Genomic DNA, 21336 nt, shown 5'->3' with positions numbered 1-21336 from the left:
CCTTCAGGACATTTGTAGCACCCGGTGTCACAGGAAGGCCATGAATATCCTCAAGGACCTCAGCCAGCCGAGCCACAGCCTGTTCAGCCCACTACCAACAAGAAGGCAGAGACAGTGCAGGTGCGTCAAAGCAGGCCATCAGACTGTTAAACAGCCACCACTTGAAATCCTCTGCACAGTACCCTGCCCTCTGCCTAGTATCCTACTCTACCCCTCATTCACTGTCACTAGCCGCCTACCACCGGGTACTCTACCTTGCACTTTAGGGACTGCTGCCCTATGTACATAGTCATTGAAAATTGGTCACTTTAATCATGTTTAAATATTTATGCACTACCGTTCAACAGTTTGGGGTCAATTGGAAATGTCCATTAAAATAACATCAAGTTGATCATAAATTTATTGTAGACATTATTAATATTGTAAATGACTATTGTAGCTGGAAACGGCAGATTTTTTTGTGGAATATCTACATAGGCGTACAGAGGCCCATTATCAGCAACCATCACTCCTGTGTGATGACTTTTGTGATAGACTTTTTCAATGTGTGTAGCTCCCTGTACAATTTCTTAAGGAAACCCACGGTGGCTGCACAGTACACTAGGGAAAAACTGAACAGACTTCTTGATCAGAGATGGACTGGCCACCTTAACACGCTGTCAACATCACAGAGATGCTCAGTGAAATCGAGTCTACTTGTACATATGGCACAGTTTATTGCGAACATCCTGGGGCTCCTCGACCCTCATAACAAGTTACTGCAGTCTGAATCTGCTGATCTACACACTGGTGTCAAACCTGTCCGCAGTAGGTATGGGTGCGTTGAAAACTGTAATGTGATGCTGAATTTGGAAACTGTGTGTGAATGGGCATTTTTTTCTTATTGGCGGCAGATTCAAATTGGCTACTGTCATGTAGGAAATTTCACATCAGCTATGAATATAGAATATGCACTTAGATTGATTTAGTTTGCTTTTCTGTGTGCTTTTCATCCCCAGGTTCCAATTTGCTCATTCATCCCCCCTCCTCTCCTTTGTAACTATTCCCTAGGCAATTGCTGTAAATGAAAATATGTTCTCAGTCTTATCTGGTAAAAAGTTATTAAAATCACCCATAACAACAAGCAGGGAATATTCCTGTACAGGGTCCTGCGAGTTTGGGGAGTTTGTCAGAAAATAGAAAGTGACATAGCATTTGAAAGCTACAGCCCTTGTCTTTTGTAAATTGAACTAAAATCTTACTGCTGGCAATGTCATAAGAATCCCACCCCACCCATTAAGACCATAAATCATGCGCTATGGTCATATGCAATGTAGGTCAAGTCACCAAAACTGCAAACGTTTGGTATGCATGGAAACGGTACACCCTGATGGTCATTGTAAAGCAATGCATTTCCTTCTCCGTCCATATTACCTTGTATGAATCCTCCACATCCGCCGTTGATCTACAGTACCAGTCAAAAGTTTGGACACACCTACTCATTAATTTATACATTGTAGAATAACAATGATGACATCAAAACTATGAAATAACATATGGAATCATGTGGTAACCAAAAAAGTGTTAAACAAATCAAAATATATTTTAGATTCCTCAAAGTAGCCACCCTTTGCCTTGATGACAGCTTTGCACACGCTTGGCATTCTCTCAACCAGCTTCATGAGGTAGTCACCTGGAATGCATTTCAATTAACAGGTGTGCCTTGTTGAAAGGTAATTTTAGGAATTTCTTTCCTTCTTAATGCATTTGAGCCAATCAGTTGTGTCGTGACAAGGTAGGGGTGGTATACCATCACCCCGGACACTTTATCTGGCATGGATCTGCAGTACTTCCTCCAGCTGAAAAAGCTAATTAACATTTTGCCTTCGCTTTGCAGTTGCTGTACTCATAATATACAGGAGAACCATCGCCTTATGGTGAGGATAGCTGAGTTGCATGCCCGGCTTCAGACGCAGTCGTTAGGTAAGGGCAATTTAAGTGTAAATGATGGCTGGACAATTTTCTCATGGCTTTTGGAAAGAAATGCATGCTCAACCGGTGTCGCTCATTCAGCCGATAGAATCTTTCAACCGGTTTTCCCGACAAGTCGGATTTAGAGCCTTCCCAGGTCTCTCCTCCATCCGTTACAGGGTCTGAGCCGCTGAAGCTCTGACTCCAATAGTGCTGACAAATTGAAAACCCTAGTCATTGGCGATCCCATTACATGCAATAAAGAGACTTAAAAAGAATCATCCAGCGATCATTCATTGTTTACCAGGGGGCAGGGCTGCCGACAAAAAGGCTAATCTGAAGATGGTGCTGGCTGAGGCTAGTACGTCATCATCGACTCAGTGGGTTTTGTCCAACATGTCTCGGGTCCTAGGCATTGCCACAATCATACCCTGGCTTTGTCCCGTGGAATAGATATTGTGGATCTAAACGTTTTTCCTCATAATCCTGGACTATCGGAGCACAATTTTATTACGTTTGCAATCACAACAAATAATTCACTCAGACTCCAACCAAGGATAATCAAGAGCCGCGCTATCAATTCTCGGACAATGCAAAAATTCCTAGATGCCCTTCCAGACTCCCTCTACCTACCCGAGGATGTCGGAGTACAAAAATCAGTTAACCACCTAACCGAGGATCTAATCTTAACTTTGCGTAATACCCTAGATTCAGTCGCACTGCTAAAAACAAAAACTATCTCCCTGGTACACAGAAAATACCAGAGCCCTGAAAGTTTCCAGAAAATTCCCTCTTCCGACTAACTTGGAAAGACAGTACCTTGCAATATCGAAAAGCCCTCACTGCTGCTCGAGCAGTCAACTTTTCCAACCTGATTGAGGAGAATAAAAACAATCCCCCAAAAATGTTTTGACACTGTCGCAAAGCTAACTAAAAAGCAACATTCCCCAATTGAGGATGGTCTTAATTTCAGCAGTAATGAATTCATTAACTTTTTTGACGAAAAGGTCATGATCATTAGAAAGCAAATTACAGACTCCTCTTTGAATATGCTTATTTCTCCAAAACTCAGTTGTCCTGAGTCTGCACAGTACTGCCAGGACCTCAGACCAATGGAAACACTCAAGTTTTTAAAAATCCTGTATCCCTCGACACATTCACAAAAATAGTCATGGCCTCTAAACCTTCCAGCTGCCTACTGGACCCTATTCCAACTTAACAAATGAAGAGCTACTTCCTGTGCTTGGCCCTCCTATGTTGAAAATAATAAACGGCTCCCTATCCTCCGGATGTGTACCAAACTCACTAAAGGTGGCAGTAATAAAGCCTCTCATGAAAAAGCCAAACCTTGATGCGGGAAAATTGTAAAAACTATCAGTCTATATGGAATCTCCCATTCCTTGCCAAATTTTTGAAAAAGCTGTTTCTCAGCAACTCACTGCCTTCCTGAAGATAAATAATGTATATGAAACACTCCAGTCTGATTTTAAACCCCATCAAAGTATTGAGACAGCCCTTGTGAAGGTGGTAAATTATCTTTTAATCTGTCCTTGTGCTTCTAGACCTCAGTCCCGATTCTGACACCATCGATCAGCACATTCTTCGACACCATTCACTTGGTCTGAGGCTGTGAGGCCGGTTGGACGTACTACCAAATTTTCTAAAATGACGTTGGAGGCGGTTTATGGTAGCGAAATGAACCTTCAATTCTCTGGCAACAGCTCTGGTAGACATTCAAAACTAGAGACATCTGTGGCATTGTGTTTTGTGATAAAACTGCACATTTTAGAGTGGCAGTTTATTGTCCCAAGCACAAGGTTGTGCCGTTTAATCAGCTTCTTGATAGGCCACACCTGTCAGGTGGATGGATTATCTTGGAAAAGTAGAGATGCTCACTAACAGGGATGTAAACAACGTTTTTGATCAAATCATTTTTCTATAAAATGTTTGAAATGAAATATCCTTGGAATGTTCTCCTAACATTACGGTTGTTTACAACATCTGTAAAAACTACCCCAGAACATTCCCCCAAGGTTCTTATTAGGTTGCCAAGAAATGTAATAACACAATGTTCCAGTAATGTTCTTAGAACATACTGCCTCAACAAAATGTGGGAGCAATAGAAGTGGTTCAGGAACATTCCGCTAATGTTGATGGATATGTTATTCAAAACACCCATAACAAGAAGCAGGCAAAATTATGATATGATGATTCTAATAACGTTCCCTGAACATATTTCACCAATAAAATGTTGGTAACAATAGAAGTTGTTCTAAAAAAACATTCCTGGAATATTCTGCTAATGTTGTTGGAGATATTACTACTAACACCTTTAACAACAAAGAAGAAACATTCCTGCGAGTCTCTTATAAATTTATCCTGTAAGGTTATGACATGATGAATTGTTCTAAAAACAAATTTCAACCATAATGGAAATAGTTCTGAAAACCTTGCCGGAATGTTCTGCTAATATTGATGTGTAATGTAACATTATCACAACTTTTCAACAAAGGGCATTTCAATCTTCTTACATCATTAGATTTTATTAGGATATTGTCTAAATATAGCTATAGCTTTTGTAAAGTATGATATTCAAGTAGATTTGAACCTGCAATCTGCCGTCTTCAAGCTCTGTAGGCTACTTAGTCTGCTGCAACACCAGAATCCTAATGTTTCTAGTGGATATCCCTTTGTACTGAAATCCTTCAATTATGATCCAAACTATGGCTATAGACGGGTTGGTTGTTTAGCAATAAAGCCGACTCATGCACAACTATGGGGCAAAACAGACAGGGTTGGCTTAGATTGTTGACAGCATGTAAACTATATTTAATCTCCAATATTTAATGAAAATGTCACGACTTCAACCGAGGCAGGCTCTCCTTCCCGTTCGGGTGGCGCTCGGCGGTCGTCGTCACCGGCCTACTAGCTGCCACTGACTCTTTTTCCTCCCCCTCCTTATGTGTTTATTTGTATCACCTGTGTTTAGGTAATTGGTAATTAGTGTGGCTTTATTAGTCAGCCAGCCCGTACGCTTCTTTGTGCGGGATTGTTCATTTGTAGCTTTGGATTTCGGGAGTGGTTTATGTATTGTGGACTGGGTTTGTCTCCCGTGTTTTTGGACAGTTGTTTATGACACCCAGTAAGTCCGTGTTGGACATTTTGTTTGCCAGTTGGGCATTAAAGAATCAACGTATTGAAGCTCTGCTGTTCCTGCGTCTGATTTCACACCCCCCGACACCCAGGTCGTTACAGAAAACATAAATACATTTTCACAATGAGCACTTGTTGTCTCTCAAATACATCGTTACAGTTGTTGGTAAGACATGGTATCAAGAACAAGATGAAACTAGCTGAAACGAGTCACTTACGATTCCCCACATGGCAGTTTCTTGTCATTGTTGGTGGCTATCTGGCCATCCAGAATCACAACAACTCACAGACTTCTGCCCCATTGAAGTGTGCACATGATTTTCTTGACATTGTCAGCTAACCCATCTATGAGTCTTAGTAGATATGTACATACAGTGCCTTCAGAAAGTACCCCTTTATTTTTTCCACATTTTGTTGTGTTACAACCTGATTTTAAAATGGATTAAATTTAGATTTTTTGTCACTGGCCTACATACAATACCCCATAATGGCAAAGTCAACATTTTTACAACTGAATTAAAAATGTCTTGAGCAAATTATTATTTAAGCCATTTGTTATGGCAAGCCTAAATAAGTTCAGGAGTAGAAATATGCTTAACAAGTCACTTTAAAAAAAAAAGTTGCATGGACTCACTCTGTGTGCAATAATGTTTAACATGATTTTTGAATGACTACCTCATCTCTGTGCCCCACACATACAATATCTGTAAGGTCCCTCAGTCGAGCAGTGAATCTCAACCACAGATTCAACCACAAAGACCAGGGAGGTTTTCCAATGCCTCACAAAGTAGGGCACCTATTGGTAGATGGGTAAAAAAAAAGCAGACATTGAATATCCCTTTGAACATGTTAAAGTTATTCATTACACTTTGGGTGGTGTATCAATATACCCAGTCACTACAGTTGCTGCACCAGTTGCTGGGGAGGAAGGAAATTGCTCAGGGATTTCACCATGAGGCCAGGGGTGACTTTAAAATAATCCCCCCTTTTAAAATGCCTGTGGTAGGAGAAAACTGAGGATGGATCAACAACACTGTAGTTACTCCACAATACTAACCTAATTGACAGAGTGAAAAGAAAGAAGCCTGTACAAAATAAACATATTTTAAAACATGCATCCTGTTTGCAACAAGGCACTAAAGTAATACTGGAAAACATTTCGCAAATCAATTCACTTGTTGTCCTGAATACAAAATGTTGTGTTTGGGGCAAATCCAATACAACACATTAATAAGTATCACTCTCCATATTTTCAAGCATAGTGGTGGCTGCATCATGTTATGGGTATGCTTATAATCATTAAGGACTGGGGAGTTTTTCAGGATAAAAAAAATTATGGAATGGAGCTAAGCACAGGCAAAATCCTAGATGAAAACCTGCTTCAGTCTGCTTTCCACCAGACACTGTGAGATTAATTCACCTTTCAGCAGGACAATAACCTAAAACACAAGGCCAAATATACGCTGAAGGTGCTTACCAAGAAGACACTGAATGTTCCTGAGTTACAGTTTTGACTTAAATCTACTTCAAAATCTATGGCAAGACCTGAAAATTGTTGTCCAGCAATGATCAAAAACCAATTTGACAGAGCTTGAATAATTTTGAAAATAATAATGAGCAAATGTTGCACAATCCAGGTGTGGAGAGCTCTTACAGACTTACCCAGAAAAACTCACAACTGTAATTGCTGCCAAAGGTGCTTCTACAAAGTATTGACTCAGTGGTGGGAATACAGTACTTATGTAAATAAGATATTTCTAGATTAAATTTTCTATACATTTTCAATCATTTCTAAAAACATGTTTTCATTTTGACATTATTGGGTATTGTGTGTAGATGGGTGAGAAAAAAACAATATATTTAATCCGGTAACACAACAACACGTGGAATAAGTCAAGGGGTATGAATACTTTCTGAAGGCACTGTATACGTACACCTCACCTGAATCTGCCAGTGATTTCTGAAATCAAGTTTGTATGAAAAATAAAAGTCAGAACACCCCAACTTTACAGTATATAAATTAGATTGGTAGAGTAAGAAATAATAGAGGATACTTATTTTTCTAGATGTAGTTATCCTCTCTTTTGTAAAGACAAAGACCACAACCTGTAAATCAGAGTATAAGTGTAAACACATTTATAGTTGTCTTAGTCCATCCCAGTGGGCAAGTGGATTCATTCCAGATAAAACACTGCAAAGCTCCCAGGTTCAATCCCTGCGTGTGACTATCTACAAATTACGGTAAAACTATGTTTACAATAAATGTCTAATAAATTGCCGTATGTGTTTTTACATGGATTGTCGTTTAACTAACTTCCACAACGGTAAGATAACACAAACACATGAAAGAAACCTCCATGGACTGTTCAAAACAAAATGGTATCATTCTGGGAACATAGGAAGAACATTGAGGGAATGTTTTGTGTAACCTAATAGAAACATTAAAACATTATCTGAATGTCAGCACAACTCGACAGTTTTAGTGTTTTGGGAACTTTTAAAGGACATGAAAAAATATTCTGGGAATGTTCTTACAACATCAGACAAATATTTTTTCAACCTAATAGAAACATTGTAATCATCGGCACAACCGGACAGTTTTTTGTGTTATGGCAACATATCTCTTGCCATGTCCCCACAATGTTACCACAACCTAAAGAAATGTGTTAGGAACTATTAAAGAACAGACTAAATGTGTTCTGGGAATGTTCTTGCAACGTCCGGTGAATGTTTTATACAAATATAATCATAAGCACAACTAGACCGTTTTTCTGTTATGAGAACATTTGTCGCAACCTAACAAATACCAATTTTGGTTTTCTGGATAGTCTCCATAACTCACAGTCACAGAGAAGAGCACAGCATCTGCCATAGAGAGTACTGTATGAGTCATGTGTTTTTATGGGGCTCAGGGCAGCGTTGGCATTAGCATCTGTATTATGAGACCAACACAGAGACTCCATACAATGAAATAGAACATGAATTAAATGTAATGTATCTCAATTGACTCCCCCTTCTAATGTCATAGTACAGTAGCTGATACAATTTCTGGATTTTTAAATTGAATATTAACACCGGATTTCTATACTTGTACAATTAATGTGAGTGACCTAATGTCTTGGTAATGACTGATAATATTCATGACCAGAGATTCTGGCAAATAGCGGAAATCTAACAAATATTAAAATGTCCAACTGAAACCAATTGAAACAGGGGACTGCTATGAAATCCAGTGAGTGATTAAATAGATTTGTCAAAAAAATTATGATATCACCCCCTGTATCCATCTACTCAGACCTCTTCTCATTTGACCTGGCATGCAGGCCATATGAGGCATAGCAGTCTATAGCCTCAGCATAGGACTGCCAAATGCTCCGAAGAGATTGGTCACTGAGCTCATTGACCCCATATCCACTACACAACCAACCACTAAGGCTCACTGACTTCTGTGTGTTTGTGTGTGTGTGTTCGTGCGTGCGTGCGTGCATGCAAGAGTGTGTGTGAGAGAGAGGGGTAGTGGCATTGTAGAGCCCGTGTGCCCTGTGTCCCTGTCTCTATCTGTCTATTTACTGTTGTTTAGTGGCCTGGCTGGCACCGAGGTTCTGGGGGAATTTCTGTGGCATCTGTTGCTCTCTCAGAGCAGGGCAATGCCCATCTGTTTTGGTCAACCCATTCCTTTCTCCTCTCCCTTTCTCAATTTATCTATCCTTCCGTCAATCCATCGCTCATTCCCTCTCTTCATTCATCCCTCCATCCGTCTGTCCATTCCTCCCTCCCCCTTCCTTCCCTCCATCCCTCAATCTATTCATCCATCCATCCATCTGATCTGTTATTCTCTCTCGTCATTCATCTCTCCTTCAAACCTACAGTTGAAGTCGGAAGTTTACCTACACCTTACACATTTAAACTCAGTTTTTCACAATTCCTGACATTTAATCCTAGTAAAAATTCCCTGTCTTAGGTCAGTTAGGATCACCACTTTATTTTAAGAATGTGAAATGTCAGAATAATAGTAGAGAGAAGGATTTACTTCAGCTTTTATTTCTTTCATCACATTCCCAGTGGGTCAGAAGTTTACATACACTCAATTAGTATTTGGTAGCATTGCCTTTAAATTGTTTAACTTGGGTCAAATGTTTTGGGTAGACCTTCCACAAGCTTCCCACAATAAGTTGGGTGAATTTTGTCCCATTCCTCCTGACAGAGCTGGTGTAACTGAGTCAGGATTATAGGCCTCCTTGCTCGCACACGCTTTTTCAGTTCTACCCACACATTTTCTGATTGAGGATTGAGGTCAGGGCTTTGTGATGGCCACTCCAATACCTTGACTTTGTTGTCCTTAAGCCATTTTGCTACAACTTTGGAAGTATGATTGGGGTCATTGTCCATTTGGATGACCCATTTGCGACCAAGCTTTAACTTCCTGACTGATGTCTTGAGATGTTGCTTCAATATATCAACATAATTTTCCTTCCTCACATTGCCATCTATTTTGTGAAGTGCACCAGTCCCTCCTGCAGCAAAGCACCCCCACAACATGATTCTGCCAGACCAGAGGACATTTCTCCAAAAAGTATGATCTTTGTCCCCATGTGCAGTTGCAAACCGTAGTCTGACTTTTTTATGGCGGTTTTGGAGCAGTGGCTTCTTCCTTGCTGAGCGGCCTTTCAGTTTATGTCGATATAGGACTTGATTTACTATGCATATAGATACTTTTGTACCTGTTTCCTCCAGCATCTTCACAAGGTCCTTTGGTGTTGTTCTGGGATTGATTTGCACTTTTCGCACCAAAGTACGTTCATCTCTAGGAGACAGAACGCGTCTCCTTCCTGAGCGATATGGCGGCTGTGTGGTCCCATGATGTTTATACTTGCGTACTATTGTTTGTACAGATGAACGTGGTACCTTCAGGCATTTGGAAATTGTTCCCAAGGATGAACCAGACTTGTGGAGGTCTACTATTTATTTTATTTTTTCTGAGGTCTTGGCTGATTTCTTTAGATTTTCCCATGATGTCAAGCAAAGAGACACTGAGTTTGAAGGTAGGCCTTGAAATATCCACAGTTACACCTCCAATTGACTCAAATGATGTCAATTAGCCTATCAGAAGCTTCTAAAGCCATGACATCATTTTCTGGAATTTTCCAAGCTGTCTAAAGGCACAGTCAACTTAGTGTATGTAAACTTCTGACCCACTGGAATTGTGATACAGTGAATTATAAGTTAAATAATCTGTCTGTAAACAATTGTTGGAGAAATTACTTGTGTCATGCACAAAGTAGATGTCCTAACCGACTTGCCAAAACTATAGTTCGTTAACAAGAAATTTGTGGAGTGGTTGCAAAACGAGTTTTAATGACTCCAATCTAAGTGTATGTAAACTTCCGACTTGAAATGTAAGTGTATATTAGACAACTGCTGGGTCTGCCCATGGAGAGCTTCTGATTGACATGTGTACTATTGTGCATTGAGTTGGTTGGAACCTCTCCAGCGCGCTGACAGTAAACAATGATTCATTTAAGATTGACTTCGAGTGTCCCTGTGTAAGAATTTTTCCACAACATGTGAAAAGATAAACAACAGTCCATCATTACTTTAAGACATGTAGGTCAGTAAATACGGAACATTTTAATAACTTTGAAAGTTTCTTCAAGTGCAGTTGCAAAAACCATCAAGCTCTATTATTAAACTGGTTCTCATGAGAACCGCCACAGGAATGGAAGACCCAGAGTTACCTCTGCTGCAGAGGATAAGTTCATTAGAGTTACCAGCCTCAGAAATTGCAGCCCAAATAAATGCTTCACATAGTTCAAGTAAAAGACACATTACAACATCAACTCTTCAGAGGAGACTGTGTGAATCAGGCCTTCATGGTCGAATTGCTGCAGAGAAACCACTACTATAGGACACCAATAATAAGAAGAGACTTGCTTGGGCCAAGAAACACCACCAATGGACATTAGACCGGTGGAAATGTGTACTTTGGTCTGTAGTCCAAATTGTAGATTTTTGGTTCCAACCGCCATGTCTTTGTGAGACCCGGTGTGGTTGAACGGATGATCTCCGCATGTGTATTTCCCACCGTAAAGCATGGAGGAGGAGGTGTTTTGGTGTAGGGGTGCTTTGCTGGTGACATTGTCTGTGCTTTATTTAGAATTCAAGGCACACTTAACCAGCATGGCTACCACAGCATTATGCAGCGATACGCCATCCCATCTGGTTTGGGCTTAGTGGGACTATCATTTGTTTTTCAACAGAACAATGACCCAACACACCTCCAGGCTGTGTAAGGGCTATTTTACCAATAAGGAGAGTGATGAAGAGCTGCATCAGATGACCTGGCCTCCCCAATCCCCCGACCTCAACCAAATTGAGATGGTTTGGGATGAGTCGGACCGCAGAGTGAAGTAAAAGCAGCCAATAAGTGCTCAGCATATGTGGGAACTCCTTCAAGACTGTTGGAAAAGCATTCCAGGTGAAACTGGTTGAAAGAATGCCAAGAGTGTGCAAAGCTGTCATCAAGGCAAAGGGTGGCTATTTGAAGAATCTCAAATATTAAATAGATTTTGATTTGTTTAACACTTATTTGGTTACTACATGATTCCATATATGTTATTTCATAGTTTTGATGTCTTCACTATTATTCTACAATGTAGAAAATAGTAAAAATAAAGAAAAACCCTTGAATGAGTAGGTGTTCTAAAACATTTGACCGGTAGTGTATTGACTGCAAACAAGTTGAAGTTAACATATTTAGCAAAGATGGGATGAGTCTACATTTTGTTATTTCATTTCTGTAAGCTGTTTATCAAACTTTAAAGGACTAACATTGGAATTGGAGTTGATTCCAAGGCAATACATAAAATACCATAAACATACAACTTGAAGCAACCACATACACTACATGATCAAAAGTATGGGCATTAATATGGAGTTGGTCCCCCCTTTGCTGCTATAACAACCTCCACTCTTCTGGGAAGGCTTTCTACAAGATGTTGGAACATTGCTAAGAGGACTTCAGCCACAAGAGCATTAGTGAGGTCGGGCACTGATGTTGGGCGATTAGGCCTGGCTCACAGTCAGTGTTCCAATTCATCCCAAAGGTGTTTGATGGGGTTGAGGTCAGGGCGCTGTGCAGGCCAGTCAGGTTTTTCCACACCAATCTCGACAAACCATTTCTGTATTGATCTAATTCTGTATTGATCTAATCATCTAGAATGTCATTGTATGCTGTTGCATTAAGATTTCCCTTCACTGGAACTAAGGGGCCTAGCCCGAACCATGAAAAACAGCCCCAGATCATTATTCCTCCTCCACCAAACTTTACAGATGGCACTATGCATTCGGGCAGGAAGCGTTCTCCTGGCATCCGCCAAACCCAGATACGTCCGTCGGACTGCCAGATGGTGAAGCGTGATTCATCACTCCAAAGAATGCGTTTCCACTGCTGCAGAGTCAAGCTTTACACCACTCCAGCCGACGGTTGACATTGCGCATATTGATCTTAGGCTTGTGTGCAGCTGCTCAGCCATGGAAACCCATTTCATGAAGCTCCCAACAAACAGTTATTGTGCTGACGTTGCTTCCAGAGGCAGTTTGGAATTCAATAGTGAGTGTTGCAATCGAGGACAGACGATTTTAACGCACTATGCGCTTCCGCACTCGGCGGTCCCGTTCTGTGTGCTTGTGTGGTCTACCACTTCGCGTCTGAGCCATTGCTGCTCCTAGATGCTTCCATTTTGACGAATTGACTTCTTGGAAAGGTGGCATCCTATGATGGTGCCACGTTGAAAGTCACTGTGCTCTTCATTAAGGCCATTCAACTGGCAATGATTGTAAATGGAGATTGCATGGCTGTGTGCTTGATTTTATTCAACTGTCAACAACAGATGTGGCTGAAATAGCTGAATCCACTAATTTTAAGGAGTGTCCACATACTTTTGTATATATTGTGTATTTAACCATGGCGCACGTTCTGATTGGCCAGTGAGGGGCCAAGCCTCGACACACCCACAACTGGTTTATTCATCAAGCTCTTTTGGCCACCGCCAGCCCTGTGCTGATTATTTCTGGTTGTGAAAATAACAAAAATATTTCTGACACACCCCGGAACCTATAGCTACCACCAGTGCTTAAGTGTACCATTGCGTTAGGTTTGTTAATCAATTACAAATTCCATGACTCTCAACTGGACTAAATAAAAAATACTAAACCATCCCCCTGACTATTATGGAAAAAAACATGACCCTCCCCCAGGTAACAATTGTGTAAATTTCAACCTCTGTCCCCAAAGAATTTAAGGCACTGCATTGCAGTGATAGAGGCGTCACTACAGACCCAGGTTCGATCCCAGGCTGTGTCGCAGCCGGCCGCGATAGCGAGACACATGAGGCGGTGCACAATTGGCCCAGCATGGTCCGGGTTAGGGCAGGGTTTGGCCGGCCCTGATGCCCTTATCCCATCGCGCTCTAGCGACTCCTTGTCGCGGACCGGGCGCATGCACGCTGACTCATGTCACCAGTTGTACAGTGTTTCCACCGACACATTGGGCAAGTGTTATGGAGCGAGGTTTGGCGGGTCATGTTTCAGAGGACGCATGGCTCGACCTTCGCCTCTCCCGAGCATTTTGGGGATTTGCAGCGAGGAGATAAGATCGTAATTGGATCGCAATTGATATCACAAAATTGGGGGGGAAAAATGATCAATCCCCTTAGAGCAGCCAAATACCGCACAAAAATTGACCATAGTGATGAATCAACTAGTTTTAACCACTGTTATCATGCAGCTCGGGCTAGCCACTCAGAATTGATGCTGTGGTCTTCGAAAGAATTGATGCTGTGGTCTTCCAACATGGCCGCCAGGATAGGATCTTAATTTGATCACTCTTTTGTTTCTGAGAGTTTTCCTGCACAGCAGGAAATGCAAACTTGTAGTGTATTGAAGGTTTAAAAAAGCTTCTAACATTTGTAATTTTCACTTTAAAATGTCAGACTTGATTTGCCCTAACGAAAAATGTATCAACCCCTACAAAAAATGTCCATTAATTATAATCCACACAATAATTCACATTTCCTGTTGCTGCAGTATTATTGTCCTGCTGTAGCAAACTGGCTGAAATTAAGATCCTATATCTGTATGACCGAGATTTAGAGTGGGACGTCTGCTGTCGCATAAGTCCCACTAATAAACCAACCCGATCGAATTTCATCCATTATGGTTTTGGCACATCACCAAATCCCTACCTCTTTCTAACAAATTAAATACAATGGATTATCTGTTGTTTAAAAAATGTAATTACTTCATTATGATCTGAATACAGCCAATAACAATAGATACATACTGAATATGTCTTGTATAATATCTTTTTTATTTTTTATCTCCTCTTTTTTCCCCACAACCCCAGGCACTTTCATCCCCTATCATCCATCTGTGCTTTCTGGGGACATAATTATTTAAATGAAGCCAGAAATATAAATATGTATAAACGATTATGAGGATTAGAGAAATATCATGGCTGGGTGTGTCATGAATACATTCGATGTACATTTCCAACACAGAGCAGCAAGAGTAGGATACTGTGTACACAATGGATGGATGATCCCTTTGAAAGCTAGTTCTAAGCTTGAACAAGCTTCCAAAGAGAAGTCAAACAGTTTGTTGACCGGCGGACTGATTAGGCTACTGTGGCTGTCTGAGGAACAATTCATTTCAGACTAGGGAGAATGTGTTGTTGTAATAGAACTGGTTTGAGTAGCAACACTTCAATGATCAAAACAAAGGCTCCGCGGCAGTCTCAGTGAAAATGTGTAAATTACCAAGGTATGATTATAGTGAGTGTTGTCAGTGGTGGATTTAGGTATCGGCGACATGGGCAGACGCCCAGGGCGGCATCTTGCCGGGGGCGACACGGGGCGCCCGCATATTAAAGAATAAAAAAAGATAGATATTTTTTAATTATATTCGGAATGGTGACATTTGTACGATCCGTTTTCTATCTCTCATTTGCATGTCACGTCAATGATATCATGTCACCGTGTGGGACTGTGGGTCAAATAACCTTGTCAGAGTGGGCACCCTGATTCTAGTTTGTGAGCTAGGCAGGCTACTGCCTAGGAAGGTCTCCCACTCAGAAGTACGAGATGGAGGGCGGGGTAGGTTGACCTCAGGTCTCCTCACTGGAAGCCCGAGGTAGGGTACGCGTGGGGAATCTATCAAATAGAGTACCTCTAACTTTGTACAGTACTAATGCAATTAATAATGCTATTAGTTGTGCAATTTAGTTTGTGTTTCTTGTTTGAAGTGCAATCGTGTAATAATCAGGATCTCTTCTTTATACGTGTGTTATTATATTTGTGTATTTGTGTGATGTAGGATTTGTGGAATTCAGTTTAATTTGTGGTTTTTGTTAGCAATAGTGTAATAATTAGATTCTCTTTTTTATTTGTATTTATATACAACAATTGTTTATTTTTGTCTTTGGTACTTCTTTTTGTCTTCTTTTTGTATATATTTTTACATTTATATAGTTTTAAATGTTATGATTTGGCTCCCTGGGGTTAGCCATACAAGCTACAACCGCCACTGAGTGTTGTCATATAATCTGGCTGGGTTGAGCTACTCCAACAGTCACCAGACAGGTCGGAGCTGACAGGGAAGTCAGTGAGTGACTGTTCAGAGAATTTACCTGTGTCTTTACCCCCTATAGAGATGGCAGGTTTGATATCGGCAGGGGAACATCAAGCAGACTGTCTTTTTTTCATATTTTTGGAGGAATTTGGGAACGGTGTACATGTGTGCCTGCCTGTATGTGTATGTGCGCGTGCCTACCTGTGTCTGCATGTGTGGCATGCACCTGTGTGTGTTTTACAGTAGTTCTCTCCAGCTCTCCCCACTTAATTAGACTAGGCCAGGTTGTGGGTAGAGGAGAGCCCTGGAATACCCTCTGCAAGCCTGCCTGCTGGTCTCTCTCACTCCCTGGCTGCCTGACTCACTTCCTGCCTCTCCCTTCCAGCCTCTCTCCTCCTGCTTGGTTGCTTGTCTGTCTCTCACTCCCTCCCATCACTGCGTAGCCTACCTGTGTGTAGCAGGACATGTAGCAGGATTTTTTTTTTACTTTACTGAAATGAGACTTTGGTAAATAATTAGTATTTTGTTATGCTAGCTAGTACAATTAATTATAGTTGAAGTCGGAAGTTTACATACACTTTAGCCAAATACATTTAAACTCAGTTTTTCACAATTCCTGACATTTAATCATAGTAAACATTCCCTGTCTTAGGTCAGTTAGGTTCACCACTTTATTTGTGAAATGTCAGAATAATAGTAGAGAGAATAATTTATTTCAGCTTTTATTTCTAAATTGTGTGAATTTTGGCTCATTCCTCATGGCAGAGCTGGTGTAACTGAGTCAGGTTTGTAGGCCTCCTTGTTCGCACACACTTTTTCAGTTCTGCCCACACATTTTCTATAGGATTGAGGTCAGGGCTTTGTGATGGCAACTCCACTACCTTGACTTTGTTGTCCTTAAGCCATTTTGCCACAACTTTGGAAGTATGTTTGGGGTCATTGTCCATTTGGAAGGCCCATTTGCGACCAAGCTTTAACTTCCTGACTGATGTCTTGAGATGTTGCTTCAATATATCCACATAATTTCCCTTCCTCATGAGCCATCTATTTTGTGAAGTGCACCAGTTCCTCCTGCAGCAAAGCATCCCCACAACATGATGCTGCCACCCCCGTGCTTCACGGTTGGGATGGTGTTCTTCGGTTTGCAAGCCTCCACCTTTTTCCTCCAAACATAACGATGGCCATTATGGCCAAACAGTTCTATTTTTGTTTCATCAGACCAGAGGACATTTCTCCAAAAAGTATGATCTTTGTCCCCATGTGCAGTTGCAAACCGTAGTCTTGCTTTTTTATGGCAGTTTTGGAGCAGTGGCTTCTTCCTTGCTGAGCGGCCTTTCAGGTTATGTCGATATAGGACTCGTTTTGGATATAGATACTTTTGTACCTGTTTCCTCCATCATCTTTACAAGGTCCTTTGCTGTTATTCTGGGATTGATTTGCACTTTTCACACCAAAGTACGTCATCTCTAGGAGACAGAACGTGTCTCCTTACTGAGTGGTATGACAGCAGCGTGGTCCCATGGTGTTTACACTTGTGCACTATTGTTTGTACAGATGAACATGGTACCTTCAGGCATTTGGAAATTGCTCCCAATGATTAGCCAGACTTGTGGAGGTCTACAATTTTTTTCTGAGGTCTTGGCTGATTTCTTTTGATTTTCCCATGATGTCAAGCAAAGAGGCACTGAGTTTGAAGGTAGACCTTGAAATACATCCACAGGTACACCTCCAATTGACTCAAATGATGTCAATTAGCCTATCAGAAGCTTCTAAAGCCATGACATCATTTTCTGGAATTTTCCAAGCTGTTTAAAGGCACAGTCAACTTATTGTATGTAAACTTCTGATCCACTGGAATTGTGATACAGTGAATTATAAGTTAAATAATCTGTCTGTGAACAATTGTTGGAAAATGTATTGTGTCATGCACAAAGTAGATGTTCTAACCGACTTGCCAAAACTATAGTTTATTAACAAGAAATTTGTGGAGTGGTTGAAAAACGAGTTTTAATGACTCCAATCTAAGTGTATGTAAACTTCCGACTGTTTATAGCTAACATCATGTTTGATGGAAAAGTACTTGAAGGCATTAGTATTTTCAGATATGACTGTGTCATCACAAATTATTTGCAACAATCATGACAAGGGATACCTTGTCCCTATTTCTATATTTCCTTCAATCAGGGCTGTGTTTGAGGGAAACAAGATGTATTGGGCTGTCAAATTCAGACAACCTTCAGGTTGCTTTGACCCAACAGAGCTGTTCAACTAAGAGGGGAATGATTGGTTGACAGTTAATTTAGCTAGTTATGACGGAGGTGGTTCAGAGGTGGTGATGAGTAACCTAGCCTGACAATGACACTTTTATATGTTTACATACCCTACATTACTCATCTCATATGTATATACTGTACTCGATACCATCTACTGCATCTTGCCTATGCAGTTCTGTACCATCACTCATTCATARATRTTTATGTACATATTCTTCATCCCTTTACACTTGTGTGTATAAGGTAGTTGTTGTGAAATTGTTAGGTTAGATTACTCGTTGGTTATTACTGCATTGTCAGAACTAGAAGCACAAGCATTTCGCTACACTCCCATTAACATCTGCTAACCATGTGTATGTGACAAATAAAATGTGATTTGATTTGATATAGCTGAAGACTTACGTTATTTATTTTTTAATTTAACCTTTATTTAAGTCAGCTCCCTAAGCTAATGCCTAGCCCTAGGCTTTAGTTCACCGGGCTAGCACAGTCTTGTAGCAGAGACAGGCAGTGGACATGGATTTGAACCCACCAGGGAGGAGGGTTATATTAATCGACTTTTGTCTTTTAATGTCCAGTTCGTTGTGTTAAGACCACTTTACATACAGTAACCTTGAGGTGTGAAATGTAACGTCTGTCTCTCTGGATGATTACAGGTGTAACTTCCAACTCGACTCCTGGCGGCTCCTGGTCCCCAGCAGGAGGTCTTGGCTCCGGCCTAAAGCCTCTCTCACTGTCTCACTATTCCTCTAATATTTTCTCTGCTCAACCAACCAAAATATCATGGAATATACCTCTGTCTTGGCACCTCCTATAGCCTTTCTTTGCTCATCTACTTCAATAGCATGGAATACACTTCAGTGACCATCTCACTATCTCTCTATTAACCATTTCAGACAGAAGATGTGGTATGTTACCTGTAAAAAATGTATGGCAACGTTTACATGACCCCCTTTCAAACAGACCTTTATTTATCTCACTATCTCAAAGAATTGACATCTGCTGGTCGACTCAAACTGCATGGAATACACTACCAACATCGTGAATACAGACATGGGTCATTGCTCCTATAGCCTCTCTCACAATATCTCAACTATCTGGTGAGACATTCAAACAGCATGGGATACACCTCTGTGTACCAAACCAACACTCTGAACATAGACATGGGTCGAATTGTTATTTGTTAACCATTAATCAATTGATAGGTGAAAGCAAGGCTTTTTCCTCAATGCATGTGTAAGATTAAACCGTGACTTACCAGGTGCCAGTTTCCCATGGGTGTGGGTAATTGAGATAAAGCTATGAGCTATATAAAGCTCAATTAGATCTGACTTGTGAAATTCAACATGATTTGCAGTCAATAGACAAGCAATACTTTGGGATCACAACACCCCCTGATACTTATCCACCAGATCATAGGGCTTCAACGCAAATTGGGAAGAGTCAGTGGAAATTGCATCCATTCAAATCAAATCTAATCTAATTTTATTGGTCGCATAAGAAGATTTGCGGATGTTATCGCAGGTGCAACGAAATGCTTTTCTTTCTACTTCCAACAGTGCAGTAATACCTAGCAATTAAAAATACAATACACACATACTCAGAAAAATACATAAAAATAAGAAAATATCAGAGACCAGAATAAATATATATACATAATGGTTTGTTTAGTATGTAAACATTATTCAAGTGACCAGTGTTCAATTAAGAATTTGTTCTTAACTGAATTGCCTAGTTAAGTAAAGGTTAAAGGTTAAAAAAATAAAATTAAAATAAAAGTATAATAAAAACATTGGGCAGCAGGCTTTAAGGTGCAGGGTAGAGTATCGGGTGGTAGCCGGCTAGAACAGTGTCTAAGGCTAGTGGTGACTGTTTAACAGTCTGATGGCCTGGAGATAGAAGCTGTTTCTCAGTCTCTCGGCCCCGGCTTTGATATACCTATACTGTCTCTGCCTTCTAGATGGTGGCGGGGTGAACAGGCCTTGGCTCGGGTGGCTGAGGACCTTGATGATCTTCTTGGCCTTCCTGTGACACCGGGTGCTGTAGATGTCCTGGTGGGCATCACCCAGAGATGCGTTGGGCTGACCATACCACCCTGCAGTTACAGATGGTGCAATTGCCATTCCAGGCGGTGATACAGCCCGACAGGATTCTCTCAATGATCTCAATGGTGCAGCTGTAGAAGGTTCTTAGGGGCCAAGCCAAATTTCTTGAGCCTCCTGAGGTTGAAGAGGTGCTGTTGCTCCTTCTTCACCACGCTCTCTGTGTGAAGGGACCATTTCAGGCTGTCAGTGATGTGCACGCCGAGGAACTTGAAGCTTTTGACCCTCTCCACTGCGACCCCTTCGATGTGGATGGGGGCGTGCTCTCTCTGCGGTTTCCTTAAGTCCCAGAACAGCTCCTTCGTTTTGTTGACGTTGAGGGAGAGGTTATTCTCCTGGCACCACTCCGCCAGGGCTCTAACCTTCTCCCTGTAGGCTGTCTTGTTGTTGTTGGTAATCAGGACTACCACTGCTGTGTCGTCAGCCAACTTGATGATTGAGTTGGAGACGTGCATGGCCACGCAGTCATTGGTGAACAGGGAGTACAGGAGGGGGCTGAGCACGCACCCCTGTCCCCCGTGTTGAGGATCAGCATGGCAGAGGTGTTGTTGCCTACCTTCACCACTTTGGGTCCGTCCTTCAGGAATTCCAGGACTCAGTTGCACAGGTAGTGGTTCAGACCCAGGGCCCTGAGCTTAGTGATGAGCTTGGAAGGCACTATGGTGTTGAAGGATGAGCGGTAGTTGATGAACAACATTTTAACATAGGTATTTCCCTTGTCCAGGTGGGATAGGGCAGTGTGCAGTGCAATGGTGATTGCGTCGTCCATGAATCTGTTGGGGCAATATGGGAATTGTAGTGGGTCTAGGGTGTCAGGTACGGTGGAGGTGATATGGTCCTTAACTATCCTCTCCAAGCACTTCATGATGACAGAAGTGAGTGCTACAGTTTTGGGAAGAGTCAACAGATCATCATCACTAACCTAACAGTTTTTTCTTATGAGCAATTTCCTTTGTGAAGTTGACCACTACAGTTAAATAGATGGATGAGAAATCAAGGATCGGAGCTCCAACTACTCGTTGAAAAAAATATCTATGAAAAGTTGATGGTTTATTAATTAAATGACTGCTTAGAATGCTTAGAAAGCGCAATTACTGTCGTATTTCTCCAGACAAATTAGATTGAGCCTGGCTTGAGACAGACTACCCAGTAATTTGAGCCTGTGGTGCTGATGAAAGCAGACTAATTATCTAACAGTGGGAAGGGTCTGTTGACTCTATTGTGGTGCTTAT

This window comes from Salvelinus sp. IW2-2015, linkage group LG17 (assembly GCF_002910315.2).
Source record: "Salvelinus sp. IW2-2015 linkage group LG17, ASM291031v2, whole genome shotgun sequence".
Classification (NCBI taxonomy): Eukaryota; Metazoa; Chordata; class Actinopteri; order Salmoniformes; family Salmonidae; genus Salvelinus; species Salvelinus sp. IW2-2015.
The sequence above is the reverse complement of the archived record's forward strand: the minus strand, read 5'-3'. Positions refer to the sequence as shown.